This window comes from Leptosomus discolor, chromosome 13, assembly GCF_034619465.1.
Source record: "Leptosomus discolor isolate bLepDis1 chromosome 13, bLepDis1.hap2, whole genome shotgun sequence".
Classification (NCBI taxonomy): Eukaryota; Metazoa; Chordata; class Aves; order Leptosomiformes; family Leptosomidae; genus Leptosomus; species Leptosomus discolor.
This window is the reverse complement of record NC_141403.1, coordinates 6,320,155-6,334,204: the sequence shown is the minus strand read 5'-3', so window position 1 is coordinate 6,334,204 and position 14,050 is coordinate 6,320,155.

Here is a 14,050-nt window from a genome sequence, read left to right as displayed (position 1 = left end):
GAATAATACCCCTCCAGCGCGAGGGTGGTTGCTTTTCTCTTTGAACGAACGGTAGCAACACCGTGGCTGGTTTCTCCCATCCTTCTTCACTAAGACTAGGCTGATACTGAATTTGTTACCGGTCTTTGGGTAGGGCACCAAGTGCTGCAGAGCGCACAGACAGACGGAGGCGCGGACAGACGAGCGCTTGCGCGGAGGTGCTGGCGTGCGCCGCGGTACCGGGTTAGCCTGGGTGTGGGACTTCTGAATCCGTCAGAAAGTAGCGGTGGCTATAACAGAGGCAATGTCTATTTCAGGGATTGTAAGTAATTAAGCATTGTTTCAAAAGTTTTTTTTATATTTATTTTTTTTAAGAAAAAGGTATAAACAACCAGCTAAACTGCCTTTTTTGTATGCACACACACCTCATGTGCATATGTGCCTCAGTGTAAATGTATACATGGATCTAGCGTGTGTTTAATTTTTCCGTGCTATAATGAAAGTGTTTATTTTTATTAGCCTCATTTATATTTAGATGGAATATGATGGCATTCACAGGCTCGACATATACAATTATATTATTACTGTTCCTGCACAAAAGTACTATTCAAAAGTGATTCAACTCTCATGCACTGTGGTCACTGTTCTGCATTAGGTGGGGCTTGCTTTTTGTTTGAGGGTCGATTCAACTCTCCAATCTTAGTTTAGACAGGGGAAAATGTATGTTCTTAGGAGCTGTGTTTATTTTTGAATCGGTTTTTCAAAAGCTACCATACGTGCTGTCTACCATAAATAGGGGGACACCAAACAAAAATTTGCTATTAAAGTTATTGTTCTCGCTAAAAAAAAACCACAAAAAGCGAACATTCGTTATACTTGTTAAATGCATACAAAATGAGTTCACTCATTACAAAGACTAAAATTTAATTTACTAAATATTTTAACAAATTTGTTATATATTTTATTTAAGTAAAAAAAAAATCTCTCACTGACCTATGTATTTATTATTATGATTTATTATGGCTTCAGGTTAATTTATCTGTGTTTGGTTGTTTGCTCAGGATGTTCTGTGAAGTATGTTTGTATTTATTTGCCTCCCTTGTACTTGATGTGTTTTGTAACGTGCACTGATTTTTTTTCTTTTGTTTTTCTTTTTTTTTTTTTTTTGTGTTTAAATGCATTGATGAGCTACACTGTAAATTAGACCTTTTGTAAAGAGCAACGATGTATGCATTTTTTAATTTGGAGTAGTTTGTATACTGTTTCTTCATACAATTAATATTTCTTACATCAAAACAACAAAATTGTGTTCTGTGCTGTACATTTGGTGTATGGTAGGAAATAAAATTGGTAATGAAACATTGCAGCAAGTTTGTTGGGTTTCTTAGCCTCTAGATGCCGACTGGTATTACACTTTCTTAGCTGCACCTGGCACCATACAATGCGTCAGATGTTTTACTTGCTTTGTGTACAAAATGTGTCATCCCTGTAAGTAAATTCCTGGTATAAATAATTTAATTAGTGTTTTACTTTGTCAATTTGAAATAAGGAGGAGAAAAATGGAACTGCTTAAGAGGTCCTCTTCACTTCTGAAGGGAAAAAAAATAATCAAGATACTAATCACTGCGTTATTTAATGCATTCTTTTCTTGGCAGTTGTAGACTTCATTTATACTGGTAAAGTACAGGATTTGTGCTGACCTTTAGCAGCTGCTAAATGATGTTTAAACATAAAAGCCATTGTAAAGTTTCCAGCAATTTGGTACCGCCCACTGTTCCAGCGCAATTTTCTGCTGAGATTTGCAGTGCTGAGACGCTGCACAAATAAAAATCTGCTGGTTTTAGAAAGACAGTATTTCCAGTATCTAATGGACTTTCTTTTTTCACTGTTCACTGTAGCGAAAACAGGCCAGTTTTATTTAGGATGCATGCTAAAGGCTTCAGGAGCATTTATGTCTCAGATTTCAGCTTCTCATGGATAGACCAAGAATAATTTTCATTTAGAAAATCGGGTAAATTTAAAGCCCATAAAGTAGCTGGTAATTATTTATTTGAATAGACATAGTTAGATAAACCAAAACTGACTCTGACACTAGAAAAAGTGACGTGTCCTGCATTTAAACAGAGCAAAGGTTCAAAATTTGGATCATGACATGGATCCTGGGTACTCATGAATCTTGCTGAGTTTGGAGCTGTAGAGTCAGCAAAGGGCTGGGATGGAGACTGACCCGCCCTGGGAAGCTCTGCTCCACTGGTATTCAGTTTTCTGTGCTCTAGGACACTTACCTAAGGACAGCATGAACTGCTTCTTAAGTAATTAACAGTTACTTAAGTAATATTTCTTAACGAATATAAAATAGTGTTTTTTCAGGGTCCTTTAGCTGTAGACCATTTGGAAAGCCTTATTGTCTGATACGCAGCTCCCCACTGCTTGTTTTTTAAAGATCTATACTGATTCTGATTATCTGCTGTTTGTAAGATTGGGGGAGAGCAGTGGTATGAGGATATTAGGCTCTACGTACACCTAAGAAAACAAGGCTGTATTCTCAAATGTTTCCAGCAGTCTGAGACCGGGACTGTGAGCAAGGAAACAATTTTCCTAGTGGTTTTGGGCAGGATATGTGATACCCAGCTAACTGATTAAATTATTATTATCTAAAAGACTGTTCCTGCACACGTCTTTAAACAACTTGCTTTGGTGATCGTTATTTCAGTGTTGAAATGATGGTCTTTCTCCATTAAAAAATAATAATGTAAACAATTAAGCCATATTCATTGCTAAACTAACATAAGCCATGGGGGGGAAAAAAAAAACAAAACAAAAACCAACCAACCAAACAAGTTGTACTTGAAATAACCTTTCAAACCATTTCAATCTTCTGAAGTTTCCATTTTTAATAATTGTTCTGTATCTATGCCTAAAGAAGGGGGAAAAGTGATTAATTCAGTAAAAATATATAAATTCCATTGATTGAATTAACTTGAATGGAACAGCAACTTTAAATGTGAAAGAGAAGGAAGGGGAGCAAGAACAGTCAGCATTTACTGTCCTGTTGGCTCAGGAAGCCTATGCTGTCTCTTAACCAACCGTGACGAAGGTTTCTGAGTATACAGTGTAGAAAAAAATTCTGTTTCCTACTGTAATCTTATTCCTATTTACTAATTAAGCACCTCTCCTCTCCTGCTGGCTCAGCATACCTATCTAATTATGCCACGAGTCTTTCACTCAGTGCCCCTTCGTCCTACTCATATTGTAGCCTTTTTTTTTTTTTTTAATAAGTCACAGGATTCCTTGATGGGACTTTGTTCTCATGCAATGATACAGAGTTATGACAGAATGACAGGAGCCATCCCCTTCGTTTCCTCCCATGTTCCTTCATGCTATACATTCTACCTGTCTTGGCATTTCTGCGATGCTTAAAGTTTCTTTGTGATTTATGCAGCTGTATAACCTGGGTGGTGCCAGGAGATTTGCGCCACACAAAGGCCTTTGTTCATCTCGCTCAGGATACTGTGGGATGATAGAGCTCCATTTAGCTTTTGTGTAATGTAGGACAGTGACCTAGTTTCAGTACCTTTCAATATCTCATTCTGGCTTGGTTTTCTTCTGTCTCTTTTGCTCTAGTAAGTCTTAGACAGCCAAGCTTACACATAATTTCATCAAGGATTAGTCTGATTTCCTGTCTGACTTCATGGTACAAATTGCTTCAACTGCATTTCATTCTTAACGAATGTTCCCAGGGATGTTGTCCAAGTAAATCTCAGGACTTTTCAGTTATGTGATAACAATTACTATTTAGGTTGCTGCTATATCCTTCTAAAACTGTTACTGCACAAGATTTTTCCATACTAGCTTTCAGTGCCCAGCACCAGATTTTGGTGCCCAGCTTCATATCCCTTGAAATGACCTCATTTTTAGAAACTAAATGCACAGCTGTTTTTGCCAAGGAGGGCCTTTTCAAAATTCCCTTTCTCTGGGCAATCCAAATGACTAGCTACTGAGTTTTCGTACTATTGTTTCATAGAATTGTTACATATACCTTGTGAGCTTTTGTTGGCATCCACAGTGCACCATAAAAATCAGGTGGGTACTTCTATTCATCCCAGGTATTGAAGATTAAAACATCATCGACGTTACCCCAAGCCTAATTCCGACCCTTACCAAACTCCTCTTTTACTGTCTGTGCACACCTTTTTTAAGGTTCTGATGGAAAATAAAACAAGAAGAAAAAACAAAGAACGGAACCTCATTCTTTATTTGACTGAAGTTATCATCTGTCCAAACAGTTCCCAGTCATTGCTGCTGAAGCTGGAGCTGGGGCTTAAATATCTGGCCTGCAATCTTCTTTAATTACAGTCATATGTAGCCTCCTGTGTGCACCCCCTACTTACTTCTGACACGATAAGCAAAATCTGGATTAGGAGCCAGGTTCTATGCTGATTTCAAATTTATTGGAATGAAATTAATCTGATCCTTCAGAAGCAGGATGAGCTTAGTTCCCTTGGGAGGGAATTGCCTAGAACTGGGGGACAGTTTCTTTAATTTTGATGTCTGGTCAAAAAGATTTTAAGGAAGGAATGAAGGTCCTAAAAAGCTCATAAAAACCTACCAGGAAAATGTGCGTAAATCGAGTTCCTTCAGAGAAAAATGCAGTGACATCTCCATAGACTGAAGAGCTGAGCTCTTTGCACAAATGTGTGGCAAAGGCACTCTGTTAGTATTTTGCATTTATTTCAGTAGATAGTCAGTGCAGAAGGCTGTGAGGGGACATCTCTTGTGTTTCCCAGATGGCAGGAGATGAAACGGCACCTTGGGAAACCCAGCTCTAGGCCCTGCTCAGCCTTTTGGGTAACCCTGGGCAAGACACTTGATTTGAGCTCTGTTTTCCCATCTGTGAAACAAGAAAATGAGCCACATACTCTGAAGTGTTTTAAGAATGAGCAATGCCAGCCTTACATAGGAGCATGCAGTACATGTGTGCATCTACAGCGAGGGAGAGAGAGCCAGAGCACACGTGTAGGAGCGTATCGTAGCTATGAATGCGTGACTGGCAGTATACTACCAGTTTCACAGTAGTAATTGCTGTGTTTGATGAGAGATATCTGCAATACCGCACTCTATATTAAATGCCGTGACGGCAGTCATGATAACTCTGATGCAACCACTTCGTCCCCTGCGTTTTAGAGACGCTGCATGGTGCCAGCTAAGGCGTTCAGATCTGCTGCCTCTGGGTTAGTTCCTGTGTCTGTCAGAACCGGCTCTGCTCTGCACACCACAGGTTCACTAGAAATCCCCACATTTCTTATTTCAAACACTATCAGCTCTTATGCACAGCCCATCGCGTAGGTTTAGCTCTTTTTTTCCCCCCTCCTACAGTCCTCATTTTATTCCTACACTTCTTACATTGTTTCCCTTGACGATATCTTCCAGTCAGTGCTGCTGGTCAGTCTGAAACCAAATTTTCAAAATGCAGAAGCTAAATTTCAAAACGACAGAAGCAAAGGTTGTAAAAGGAGAAGCATTTTTATTGAGAGCTCCTACAGATTTTGTGAAAAAATCAGCTGATTGCTATGAGAGCAAAATTATGATTCACCGTAAGAGGGAAGAGGAGGGAGGCTCAGCTGTTGCAGATTCTGCTTGGCAAGGGCTGGCTCCTGATCAGCACGATGTACAGCTCAGACTAGCAGCAAGAGTCAGCGCAAGGCTGGCCAGAGAACTGCGCTCCTGTGCCTGGTGTGGTGTCAATGGATGTAAGCGGTACCAGTCCTATGCGTGAGTATAAATATTTGAGCAAGAAAGCAGGGAGGCAAGCAGTGACTGTAGCTCCTGTATTTATAGTGACAGGGTCAGGGGCACAGGGCAGAAGTCCACAGGGGTCCATTGGGTGCCAGGCTACCTCAGCTCCACCTGGTGCAAAGCTAGTCCATTTTCCAAATGTCTTTTCCCATTTTGCCAAACTATATACCCTCTCCAGCTTGCTATGGCATCAGTAAGGGTGGTGTTTCTAACGCTGCTTCCTGGGGAAATGCACTCTGCCTCTGAGCCCTGACTCACACCTCGAGATGGTGTGAACCATATGAGATTCAACAAGGCCAAGTGCAAGGTCCTGCACCTGGGTATCAATACAGGGTGGGGGACGAAGGGGTTGAGAGCAGCCCTGCCCAAAAGGACGTGGCTGTGCTGGGGGATGAAAAGCTGGACCTGAGCTGTCAATGTGGGCTGGCAGCCCAGAAGGCCAGCCGTGTCCTCTGTGCATCAAAGCAGCGTGGCAGCAGGTCGACAGAGGTGATTCTCCCCCTCTGCTCCGCTCGGGTGAGACCCCCCTGCAGCGCTGCGTCCAGCTCTGGGGGACCCAGCACAAGACAGACACGGACCTGCTCGAGCGGGGCCAGAGGAGGCCACGAAGATGCTCAGGGGCTGGAGCAGCTCCCTGTGAGGACAGGCTGGGAGAGTTGGGGATGTTCAGCCTCGGGAAGAGAAGGCTCCGGGGAGACCTTAGAGCTGAAAGGGGGCTACAGGAAAGGTGGGGACAACCATTTTAGCAGGGCCTGTTGCAATAGGACAAGGAGTAATGGTTTTAAACTAAAAGAAGGCAGATTTAGACTAGATGTAACGAAGAAATTTTTTTACAATGAGAGTGGTGAAACACCCGCACAGGCTGCCCAGAGAGGTGGTGGAAGTCCCATCCCTGGAAACATTCAAGGTCAGGTTGGACGGGGCTCTGAGCAACCTGATCCAGTTAAAGATGTCCTTGCTCCCTGCAGGGGGGTTGGACTCGATGGCCTCTGAAGGTCCTTTCCAGCCCAAACCATTCCATGATTCTATGATTCCGTGGGTTTATGTCCGGAAGAATGGAGGTGACTATTTCTCACCACAGCCGCTGGGCAGGCAAAGCCTTGCCGGGGAGACTCCTCAGCAGCTCAAAACTCCAACTTCCAGCATGTCTGCTTTTGTGGGCTAACATTTTGGGGTGGGGGTGGCTGGTGGCGGGGGAGGAAGCAAGGTGCTTTCTGTGTGTCTCTTCTCCTCCGCCTGTTAGCCTGTCAGCGCCTCCCTGGGTGCTGCAGTCCCCAGTCAGGTAGCGGCCGCCCAGCCGCGTTTCCCCCCTTTTCCACCCCTCCCTAGCCAGGACAGGCTGGAGGCAACCCTTGGGCTTTTTTTTCTGCGAGAAGCTTAAATCTCCTTTCACCATCTTGGGAGCGTAGCGTGACTGCAGCCATCGCTAGCTGGCCGGGCTGCCGCCGTTCATGATGCCCTTTTTATTACGAGATTAGGGGACATTGTCGCGATGCGTATGAGGCCTTTCAGATAAGGCGCTGTACAAGTTCCAGCAGGTTCGGAATACAACAGCGCAGCTTTCGCATCCAGCCTACGGGATCAGAGTTTATTTCCCCAATGCAGACGGCTTTGCGCTGCCTTCCTGTTAATTAAAGTATTGATTACAATACCGCACTGTTTACATGCAAGATTTTGCACGGTCTTGGCCATTCACATGCAAATGAACTTGTAAGCCTTTCTGTGCCCTAAAATCTGCTGATGTCAGTCTTCCAATTCTAACTCCACGTTGTAGAACATGTGGCTTTCTATAGCTTAGCTTTGATGCCCCCAAGTCATATTATCTCAATTCCGAGGTTCATTATGATAAATCTTTCACTGGTTTTAAATCAAAAACTTTAATTGTACCGTACTTATTCAGCTTAGGTTTTGGCTCCTGAAGGCAGCAGTTTTAATGGCGTCATTTGTATAGTGGCCCAATATGTTTTGGTGTGAAAAGTGCATTATCACGTTTAATTTTGCATTATTTTTCCCATATGTTTTAGTTACACTAAAACTTCAGATGGGAAGTGATGAGGCTTTCCCATGTTCTCTCATGCTCTCCTCAGTGCTTTTTAATGAGCTAAGACCACACTATTTTCTTTTGTTCTCATCAGTTGAGGTTTTAGGGAGCTGTTTATTTGTAGGGTAATTCTTGTATTTATGTAGAGCAAGGCATTAGACATTTTTATCCTCTACTTATTAACAAGCCAGATGGTACCGGCTGCTACCCACACAATTCCAATTATCAGATGGCAAACTGAAATATACGTGGGGCAAATGAGAAGATGTATATTAAAGAATCATCACGGAGAATTGGCTTCTCAGAGATGTTGATTCACAAAGGGGTACTAGCAATTAGGGTGTGACAGCCTGCTGCCGAACATACAGCATTGGCCTGGGGGCACAAGCATTCAGCCTCCAAAATTTTAATACTATCTCTCTCTTTCCCCTACGGTACGAATACTCATCTTCGACATCTGATTCAGGTCTTTCATCCTTTAGATTTCTTGTCCACTTCAAAGTGATATGTAATATCAAAGCCAGTCAGTAAGTTAAGGTATCCCAGAAAGGTGCAGAAGAGCTGAAAATTAACATGAAGTTTGCGCATCGTCTCTCCCAATATGCCCTCATGCACCTCTAGGCACGCACCTCAGTAACACAGGAATACCTCTAACACTGAAATGTAGGATCCAGCAAAGTATTGCTATTCCAGGTCTCAAACTGACCTAGAAATTATAATTTCCACACACATTTTTGCTTAAGGGCATCTTTCGAATTCAGGTTTAAATGTAAGGGGGTCTGGTCACGCTTATTATGGATGGCTTCATGGTCTTTTAAAAACAAGTTTTGTAAATTCAGAACCTAATCCTTAGGGATTCGCCCTACATCAATGACACATGCTAGTAATAAAGAATGAGTGTTTTAATGGAAGGGTTTATAACGCCTTTGTTTTTTTCTGGCCAGAAGACACAACCTCTATAGGAAGTGTTTTTGGATAAAAATCGTGCTCTTATGCTTCCTTTATTTTGACATAGAAATCCTACACATGAGTTGGCTGGAAAGATGGCGAATTATGTGGGAAACTTTTTGTGTGGCATTTCTATTCCTTTTCCCCACTGGCTTTTCAAGAAGAAAGCACTAACCCAAATCAAACTGTGGAGAAATTGATGTCCTCAGGTCAGATCAGCTGAAGGAAAAAGTTATTTAAGCTAAAGTAATGGCTTTCTAAAGTCCTTCCATTGTTCATACGGGTTACTAGGAGGTTAATCATCTGCATGAGTGGATTTTGCAAAAAGTTGTCATGTGAAGCATTTCAGATTGTCTCTAGCTTCTGTTTATAGTATCCAATTAAGAGAACACCTTCTCCTTCAACAGCCGCTCTCACGATGCCAGGGAAAAGGTACTCTCCTTGCAGCTGTTCCTGGCTCTGACACTTATAACCTACAGATCGGGGAAGTCTCTTAACAGGATGAGTCTGAACACAAACCTGCATGGTTTAAACACCATTTACACTTCAAACAGTTTCCTGTGCACAAATGGTCCATGTGCAAATTCTCACTCCTGCTCACGGGGAAGGGAAAGATGCGTGCAGGCATTTGTCTGCCTTTTGGTTACACAAGTGCCTGAATCTGCAACTGTGAAGAAGCTGGTGTTTCTTCTGTCTCACCGCCTGTGAAATGGGGGGGGCTAAAAATGTCCCTTTCATCTTGCCGTTAGCAGTAGACTTGAGCAAGATCTGCAGTGCTCTCTAGGAGGCTCTCAATGAGATCTTAAGTGTGGTACAGCCATTCACAAAGTCTTGGGGAGTTCAGACAGAGCTTTTGTACCTGGCTTACCAGCTACAAAAAAAAAAACAACCCCAAAAGATTGTCCAGTGCTTGTTCAATGAATGTTCATTCCAGTGAAAGTGGCCCGTTGCCTGCTTTGTATTACTGATGTTCCTCAAGAAGGTTAGGCAAAGTAGAGATTCAAAATAAGCATCGCCTTGAAGCTCCAAGGTGCAACTGTCAGGCTCTCCCAGTCTACACAATTGTCATGGAGGTTCCCTTTTTTGCTTCAGTTCTCTAAAATCTGCAAGTTCCAAAGCTCAATTTGATTTCTCAAAATAAGAAATTGGAGGCTTGAAGATCACTGACATCCAAATTATTGTCAGGTCTGGATTGCAAAGAAGTGATTCAATAGCTGAACATCTGTGTACTCGCTCACGTAGAGTTGCTGTTTCACCCACGAGCAGCTGTGGAGTAGACAGGCAAAATTCTCTACACGGTGATAATTACAGTGTGCATTACAAAGGAGGCATAGTCATAAGAGCATGCAATCAGTTTGGGTTTTTTTTTAACTTTGGAACAGGGCGACACTGCTAGATCCAAGGCTAATATACATAAAATAGGTTTCTCAGCCAAAATAGAGGAACGTTTAGTCAGATCTGAACAAGATTAGGCAATTCGCTTACTGAGCAGGAAACTTTCCAGTTTTTCTTCTACAAAAGCAGTGGTTAAGATCTAGCCCAGGCACCCAAACTCTTCCAGAGACCAAAATACGATTGATTCTCTATGGATTACAATTTGCTTTAATATGCTTTTATTGCCCGCTACACTGCCTGCCTGCTCTTAGGCAGTGGCATTAGCCATTATCTGATCATTACTTACCACCAGGTTAGCGGTGACAGCTGAGTATCCTTATCAGAGCTCATGATCTTTTCATCTCTTATCTTATATTCTTTCAGCCTCTTGGTCACGATTTTATATGAACACTATTGGAGCTGGGGGGCGGGGAGGAAAAAAAAAAAAAAAAGGAAAAAGAAAATGGCTTACAATGAAATCTTTTTCTCACCCAAGGCAAGGAGCTATGAGCTGCAGAAAGCCTATGAAGTAGAGCTTAAATGAGATAAAATGGGATTTAATTAATGCATAAGCCTTGCGCGCTTGTACGGGACTGCCTTTTCCCTACATTCTGGATCTATGAGCTCAACTTTCTTTTTCACTGCTAGGAGCTGAAAAGCATTCAGGTATGAAACAGTGCCTTCCTTGGGTTAGTTCTGACACTTTGCATTTGTTGTTTCAGGGTTCATATGTGAATACGAGTGTGTTAGTGTGACATCTTGGGGATCGCTGCCAATGCAGGGAGAACAGTCTCACCCCAGGTGAACAGAGCAGCCTGGACAATGGCAGGAGTGAATATATCATAAAACATAAGAATTATGGCAAAGTACGAGAGGATTTAACTTTGTCAGGAGTTCAATCCTGTATCTTATTGTAAAATGCATGTATTTTACTATCATAGGGGTTTCTGGTACAGTAATGACTACACAGCAAATTCCTTCTCTAAGCGGTACTTTCGTTCATGTGTTTACATGACATTTGTGGTGAAGAGAGTAGAAATCAGGTTACTCTTTTTTTTTTTTTTTTTTTTTTTTTTATCAACAGCAAGTCTTATTTTGTACCCCAAATATTCAGTAACTGTGTTTTATTCACTATATAAGCAGGTTCCAAAATTTCACAAATTTTTCTCTCAGGGAAGATACTAGGCACAGCAAGATTTGTGAGGGAAAAAAAATGATAGGTCACTCTATAAAAGCAAACCAGCTGTCAAGGTTTTTCTTGTTCCCTTAATAGGTAGCTGTGGAAAAGCATTGTTTGGATAGAATAATTGCAAATCTGGAATTGTGGCATTACACGATGTGCACAGGAGGAAAATAAGGAAAAGGAAGGTTTAATTTAAAGTAAAAAATTTAATTTAAAGGAAAACCCATTGGAGAGGGCGTGGGAGTGATCTCAAGAGTGGTAACGAGAGCCCTGCTCCTGCCTGCAGTCCGGGCCAGGTAGAAGACACAGGCTGGGCACGAACTAAGGAGAACTGGTCCTTGCTGAGCCTAAATATAATTCCCTGACATATCTGGCAAAAAGGTGTGTGGGCAACGGGCACCTACCGATGACTCTGGGTGCTCACAGCACAGGATGTCCAGCATTGATGGCACTGCAGGCTGCCCACTAGGAAAAGCCTCTGGGGGGGGGGGGGGGGTGCAGGCAGCCTCTGGCTCCTGGGAAAGGGGGACAGAGCTGCAGTGCCCAGGTTTGGCCCAAACAGCAACCCCCTCGCTTAAAGCCTGCAGAGAAGCATTGGTCCGTCGTTGCCCGTGCACGCAACTGTGGCCTTGAGTGGCACCAAGACTCTTACAGGAGGAGCCTCCAGGGCTCCAGGGGGGCTTGTAACAATTTATACTGTGCTTTAAATCCCACAACGGAGAATAAAAAATTGACAAGATGCTTAAACGCGTTAGCGTGAGTTGAACACAGTTGTTCTGCTGACCTTAGTGGCGCTACTCACACGCTTACCGCAAGGCCTGCGCTGAAGTACTTTGCTGAATCAGCTCTTATGTACTGAAATATAACAGTGATTTCTGCAATCAAGGCCAGTGCCAAGCTCTGGTACATCCCTGCCTGGAGTCAAGATATTAGACCATTGCTGCTGTGTGTAGTAGCTGGCATTGCAGCTCCTCTTCCCAGGGCTGCTGAAGATGAGCAGGAAGCATCCACACAAATTGGCTCATGCCGCTTCTTTAATAATTCATGTATTTTTGCTCTCTTCTATAGTTAATGAACCTCCCCCACTCTCACCCTCATTCTCTCTCCCTCTCCCATTCAGTCAGTTTGTTGTGGTTTCATGTATCTAATCCATCTGTCACTCGATTATAGCTATCGAGCACCTGTTATGGATTTCTAGAGTTTCATTCAAGCTGTTGACAAGTTATTCACAAATTGGCCCTTGTCACACTGTCATCGTGTGGAGTGCACTTTAGTGAATTCTTTTGGGTACACAAAATAATGAACAGAAGACAGCAAGGCTTGTGAATTAAGCAGTTTCATGTCCCCGTTATTTAAAGAACCGTTAACAGATTGGAAGTTTCTTGTTGGTGATATATTTTTCAAGCCCTTTTCTTAAAATATTTTGTCTTCTGCGTCCAGACCCTTTTGCATGAATAATCACAACACAACTTGCTTGAGTTGTCAGGGCAAGCTATGTTGACAACGACGCCTTATTTTATACAGCCTATGTTGCAGCTGCGACAAGTTGATCGTTGCTTCCTCTGCACAATCCTCCTTGCCTACGCTGCCTTGGTGCTAGCAGGGAAGGCAGAGGGCTGGCTGGCTGGCTGGCTGGCCGGCTCTCATTAGCTGCAAAGCTCTTCTCCTCCAGTTGTTATTTGTTTTATTTTGCCCTGGAGGACACCACACAGAAATCTGGTATCAGTGGAGATGAAGGTCACTATCCAAGAGTGAAGCATCTCCTGAACAAAGCCTTAAGAAAAGTTAAGGGTAAGCGGAGGTTCAGGTATGTTTTGAGAAATTCTCACTTTCCTAACAAAATTTCAAAAATCTCAGTACCAGAAGGTCTAGAAATAGAGTTTTCCACCCAGTTTTCACTCCTGCTTCCATACAGTTGCTGCTAACTCCTTACTCCTTAGACTTTTGTCCTGCACTGCTCATGTACCTCTCAGCTTCTATCTGCGCTCTGCTGTCGTTCCCCAAATGCTCTTGACACTGAAAACAGGTTTTGAGTGTGTAGTAAGGACCTTGCAAGTAACATGTTACCAGGATAACACAAGCTAAAAGAGAATGCTAAAATATTCTCACAGTGCAGCATGTTGGTGTAGAAGAATGCATTTTCAAATAAAGGCAGAGTGATTGATCTGTTTGCAGCTATGAAATAAGTTATTTACGTGTGACTTGGCTTGAAACAAGTCAATGTAGTGCAGGCATATGTGTATATTTAGATCTATTTCGCATCAATAAACATATGTACATTTTTCTAGTGTAATTTGCGAATACTTTGAGTAAGATTCCAGGGCTTCAGTGTTCTGATCTTTGAAGAGGATTCTTTTTTCCAAATTCAAAAGGACAGAAACTGAAGTTTAGCGATCGCCTGTCCACATGGGGTGATAGAAAATTATCTGGCAATTGCAAAGGGGCTAAATTAATCCTGATCACTCATTAGATTTCTTACTGCTGAGGGGTTTGATGGTGTAAGATACATTTTCCTTTGTGGTTTCACAGGGAGAAATCCAGCCGGCCTGATCATGGCTCTGATAAACCAATAGGTGGCAGGACTTCAAAGCAAACTGTGAGATAATAAAGCCACGTTCCATTATAACGAAGCTTAAAATAGAAAGTGCAGCTGTCTCCATAGTTAATAGCTTAACAGTTAACTCAGGAGAAGTTCTTCTTTTGAGTATGTTTACGATTATTCGATGTTC